Below are 6,045 nucleotides of genomic sequence, written 5' to 3'. Positions count from 1 at the left end.
TTGAAGTATCATCTGCATAAAGTGTAAACTGTACAGCAGAATTTATTGAGACAATATTATTTAAGTAAATAAGAAATAATATTGGGCCAAATACAGAACCTTGCGGAACACACATACTCTGAGATAGCGCGTCTGATTTCCAAATATTTACTGATTGTTGGGATACATCTGTTAAGGAGACATACTGACGACGTTCTGATAGGTAGGATTCTATCCATTTTAGAGGTTTCGTCAATTTTTTCGTCAATACAAATTTGTAGTGTAGTGTAATGTACAATTATATGTTTATGACATCTTGTTCTTGCCGGATAGGCCACAATTGACGAAGTAAGTCTATAATCGTTAATCATATAAAAAAACCTTTTTTCAACCATAAAACTTCGAGTTTTTATCGAAGTTAATCAATTTCTTTGGTTATAAAAAAACGTTTCTTGGCTTATTTCAGATGCCCCTGAAGATGATCTAGGGATCGAAAGTACTTGGGCAAGATTTAATTAAACTGTGCTCGATATATGCCTTTTATCTGATCAAAATACATTAAAAGCAAAATTAGTGTCAAATATACCGTAAACAAGATTCCAATCTTCCAGCACAAGATTCATAACAAAATTATCTATCTTACTCTCAGAAAAATATCGCTTTTGACAAGACATAGGCAAGGTCGATATATCGATTTCAAGTTCAATTAAAACAGTTCTATGATCGAACACAGTGTTGTCCAGAATACATCATGTACCTGAATTACAAAAATTTACAAAAATATTATCAATTGTTGTTATGCTGGTATTTGTTACTCTTGTAGGCCATTTGACAAGATTAGTATGTATGTTATAAGCAGATAAGCAATTCAGTAGTTTTGTTTGGTTATTGTTTGACGTTTTCATATCAATATTAAAGTCACCACAAATAATATAACATGCATTTGACTTGTATAAATGATTTAAAAGACAGTCAAGATTATTTAAAAAATATTTACATCTCCACGCGGAGGTCGGTAGCAATTCAATATGAAAAAGATATTATTGTTTTTATCCCTAATTAAAGAACAACAAAACTCTGAATGTCTATCAGAACAGATTTTTTTTAAGATTAATATTATGAGCGTTTACATTTCCCTTTACGAATATTCCTACCCCACCTCCTCTTACTGAAGAGTTTCTACAATAACTACTACTCATAGTAAATCCATCAATAATAATTCTATTAGAAATAAGATTTCTATATTTTTAAATGTATTAATATCCACAAAAATGTCACATATTTTATGGTTATTTATACTTTGAACATTTAATAACATTAATTTAAGGTTGAACATTACCTCTGGAACCTCTGATTTTTCCGTAGGTACAAAAAATTGTTTACACATGCATTTTTAGGCCAGAGTGCTGGATCCATAGCTTTATTGAAATTATTTTGATATATTCGGACCTTAAATGATGAGTAAAGACTTGGGTAGCTGGGTAGCTGAGACTCCATAGACTCGCAAAGCACTTCCGAAAAATGGGGTTTCAGAAGATTTTCTATTATGACCTTATATTTATGACCTTTGCGCTGTAACTCCAAATCAACACATCTCCGGCATTTCCGACTTTGTACTGACATAACGTGTCTAACGTAACTAATGAAGGTTGTGAAGGCCGTAATTGCCAAATAAAAATTTTTGCCGAAATATAGTAATTTGTAATACACATGTATATTAGAGAAGTAAAAAGTCAAAATGAAAAATACAGAATTAACTATATACTAGTTAAAAGCAATGGTAGAACAAAAGCAATAAATACGAAAGTACAGCGAGGACCAATAGAGGAGCCGAAATAGGCAGCAACCATTACAAGGCAAAAAGAAAGATACGAGAAGAAATAAAGAAGAAGAAAAATACTAGTACAGAAAAGTAAAAATCAATTATAAAAGAAGTAGATAAAAATGTATAAATGAAGAAATAAAAAATAACAAAAATATTTAAGAAAAAAGTAAATGAAAAACTTAGAACAATAAAAGAAACAGAAAAATACAATTAATTATAATAATAATTAACAGAATTACAATAAATAAAAAATGAAATAAAAAGGGTATTGGTAACAACAGCAAAGAGAGACAATTGGGAAAAGTTCGAAAAGGAAATAGAAAAAGATAAGTAAAAGTAACCCAAAGTTATTCTACAGAATCCAAAAGACGATAAGAATACAGAAAAACATGAAATATATATCATTAAAAATGAAAATGGAAAAAAAATAACAGAAAAAATCGGTTGCCTGTAAAGTCGGTTTTACGGGCGAAGATTTTACGTGACAACGTCTTTATCTCGGTAGAATATTTATTGATATGAATATTATTAAATTGCACAATAGTTGTTTGCAGTTAAAACGCCCTGTTTCTTCTCAATCGACTGAATTACGATTGATTGCAGAGTGATTTAAACTAATAATTTACTTAACACTATCAACATTTGTCAATAGTATGACATAACCTATAAACTCAGTTTCTCAACTTTTGTGTCAATCTAACAATTAATCAATCAATCATAGTTTACGATAATGAAATATTACTGTACAATTATTTACCTTTATTGTTGTAGTTGTTGTAAATGACGAATCTAAGCACTCCACATTTTCACTACAGACACAGCTGACGATACTTTAACCACACGTGTGAACTTGTATTATGACGCTTTCTCGGTTTTCCAACGCCAAGAACGCTCGAGAAAGACAGAGACACAAGCACGCACCGATTCAACGCGCCTAATTCTCTAGTGCTGCGCGCGCAGCGGACCGATCATGTTTGAGTGGGAGAGAGACTTAAGGCATTCGCCGGTCCGGCGGGCCTCTCTCTCGTTCGGTGCCTCATCGTAACAGACGTGAGCGGGCGTTACACTTTTTCATGAGTGACTCCGAGCCACAACCTAATTTAAGACGTTGTCACGTCAAAAAAAGAAATAGTTAATAGATGGAAACATCACTTCGAAGAACCGCTAACGGATATAAACCAAGATAATGACATTTATGAAGAACAAATTAATATATTGGAAAATAACGCAGTAAACTCAATAAAGTAAGAACTATGAGAAGACATAAAAACGTTGAAGTATCTAAAAGCTCCTGGAGTGAATGGAATAAAAACACTCTGAGATAGCGCGTTGAAGAAAAATAAAGAACAAATATTACTAAAACTAATGAATAAAATATGGAAAAATGAAGATATACCGAAGATTGGAAAGCGTCACCAATAGTACTCATATACAAAAAAGGAGATAGGAGGAAATGTAATAACTACAGAGGATTGACCGTTGCTATGAAACATGTACATGTATGAAACTCAAAAAATTATAATGTCAGAATAAGTTTAGTCAGAATCCAGAACTATACTTTAAGTTCTTTCCGCTGCGAAACGGATTTAGACAAGGTGGCAGACTGTCGTTCCTCCTTTTTAACATTACATTGAAAAAGGGTATTCATGAGCACCGGAGTAATACATGTAATACAATATTTATGAAATCTGTACAAGTGGTTGAAACAGGAAACAAAATAAACACAAGCAGATCTACGAGTTTCTGACAGAATCTTTTCAGTCGTTAAGGGCATCTGCCCAAAAAACGAAATGTACCTTCAAGTTTGGTAATCTTCTTCTTCTTTTTATGTAGACATGTCTGTTTTTCAATGTACCTCCAGTAAGTTTTCGTTCCATGGTTTTCGTGGTCTTCCTACTAATCGTTTTTCTATTGGTGAACCGTCTCTTGCCATCTTTACTACTCTAATCTAAGTTTGATAATCACTTAGACCAATAATTGACATGAAGTTAAAGGTTTTAACTTCTTAATATACATTTATATATACCTAGGTTCGTTACTGAATAAGGATAGCGAAGAAATCAAAAGAAGAATAATCTTTTTCAATAAATGTCACTACGACCTTGTAAGACAAATGGCTTCAAAACTTCCAAAAAAATTAAACGTATATAGGAACTTACAAGACCAGTTTTATCATATGAAGCTAAACCGTGGGCACTCACACAGATAACCAAGAGCTGCTGAAGCATTTCGGGCGAAAGATTTTAAAGAATGTTATATGAAAGACTAACAAAGCAGATTTTCTAGCATAGACGCTAGAATTTTGAGTTATGTAGGAGTTTCTGTGAAGCTGACATTGTAAAATTTATTAAGGTAGCGCTTCGCAGATAAACTGGGCATGGAATCAGAAGGTAAAAATGTGTAACAGTGGGAAAAGTATTTGGTAGGAGATGATCAGAGGGACGACGTTCTAGAGGTAGAACGAATATTTGGACGTATTTGGACGGGAAACGGTTTAAAATCCATAAAAGATGTAGAGGTATTACTAAAAACAGGACAAAATGGAGGAATATTCTAAAATAAACCACTGCAGTTTCAATGATGATGTTGATAATAATATTATAAAGTGGTAAAAAAGGAAAACAAAAATGTTTTATTTATTTTTTATTACTATTCAACATTACAATTAAATTACAATTGATACAAATATAAGAAGATTACAAAAATCCGTTTTTGTACCAATGATTTAGCAGTGATAGAACCGGTTTCTTAAAGTCAGCGGAATCTGTATCTAATATCGCATTGTTTAGAATATCTCTTGGTGCTGAACCGTCCATTATCTCCACTATGTGACGTACCTAGAAAACAACAAATATATTGGTATATTTTTTAAAAATAACATAATTAAAGAGATCAAAATCTTGAAATATAATTTTGTATTAATACAGATCATATTATATGTTCGTTTTAAACCTTTTATAGAAAAAACACAGGTTTTAGCAGATTTTTTTCATGAATACTTCATAACGCGTATAAATATTTAGTAGATACCTCTTCGCTTAGTTTTTACTATACTTCAGGCATATACCAAAAGTATCTTACGAGTAGCAAGAAATTAACACATTAAGAATTATAGCAGAAGCAACTGGAACAGACCACGTAAGAAACCAAAACTATACGTGCGCATTGTAGACTGCATGATCTAATAAATTAAGGAACAAAAAAGCGATGTGAATATTATACCCACATGTGGATGGAAGGGAAGCAGAGCCCAAAAATTGCGCTAAATGCAAACTCAGGTTGAAAGCCCAAACCAAAAAGCTGCAAAAGAAACAATGGGATATTACTGTGATAAATCGGATTTTAAAATATCCTACATAAAAGAAGAAAACTAATTTTAATATATTTATACTTAATTTAAACTTTTAAGCTCCAAAATTGTAGATTCAAAGGGGGTCCTTTGACCTTGCAAAGTGCAACATACTGTGACCTGAAAGATTTTTTATAATCGAATAGTTAGCTTCAAATATTTTACACGTGCATATTATTCACGTTATGCGAAGTACAAATTACAGATTCCAAATGCGATTATTTATTGAGATAAATCTAATAGACGATCTACGCAAATCACTCTCTATAGACCTCTTCTTCTTCTTAAAGTGCCTATCCGTTCCGGATGTTGGCGATCATCACGGCTATCTTTACTTTATTTATTGCAGCGCGGAACAGTTCAGTGGTAGTCGTGTTATACCACTTTCGTAAATTTTGAAGCCAGAAAATGCGTCTTCTTCCCGGTCCTCTCTTGCCATTTACTTTCCCTTGGAGAATCAGCTGGAGAAGGACCTAGAATCTATAGACCTAGAAAAGGATAAAGTGACGCATTGAAGAGTTTAAGATTCAGCAATGGTAAGTCTTGACCTACATTAAATACGTATGCTTAGAATTTAAAGTTTATAAAATTTAACAAAAAAAACTTACATTTTCAGGTTTTAGACACTTGGTGACAAATACTTTTAGTCCAAGCAAAATCCAAATGCACACACTTGTTTCCATTCTTCCTTAAGTGCTGCATATGGTAAAATTTGTTCTATATTAAGTCCCCATTTGCTTTAAAGTATTACCAAGGCTAGTGTGATAAGTTCGTAGAAACTTGTCGAGGTTTTCCAAGATCTCGTCATCAGCGTCTGAGTAAATGTGTAACTTAGGTCCAAGGCAGGAGAACCCTCTCCAGCCATTTGAAAATCGAACTCTGAGATAGCGCG

At 32.7% G+C, this 6,045-nt stretch overlaps 1 long non-coding RNA gene across 1 annotated transcript; it reads right to left on the bottom strand.

The window, feature by feature from the left end:
- Positions 1 to 4,434: 4,434 nt before the first annotated feature.
- Positions 4,435 to 6,004, bottom strand: LOC140431528 (uncharacterized). The gene is made up of 2 exons (XR_011949693.1): positions 5,762 to 6,004; positions 4,435 to 4,641 (listed from the first exon to the last, which is right to left on the bottom strand). It is a non-coding gene; the product is annotated as an uncharacterized lncRNA (long non-coding RNA).
- Between the last annotated feature and the right edge of the window lie 41 nt (positions 6,005 to 6,045).

Source organism: Diabrotica undecimpunctata, unplaced genomic scaffold (assembly GCF_040954645.1).
Source record: "Diabrotica undecimpunctata isolate CICGRU unplaced genomic scaffold, icDiaUnde3 ctg00001302.1, whole genome shotgun sequence".
Lineage (NCBI taxonomy): Eukaryota > Metazoa > Arthropoda > Insecta > Coleoptera > Chrysomelidae > Diabrotica > Diabrotica undecimpunctata.
Note: the sequence above shows the minus strand (reverse complement) of the source record. Positions and strands in the feature narration are given on the sequence as shown.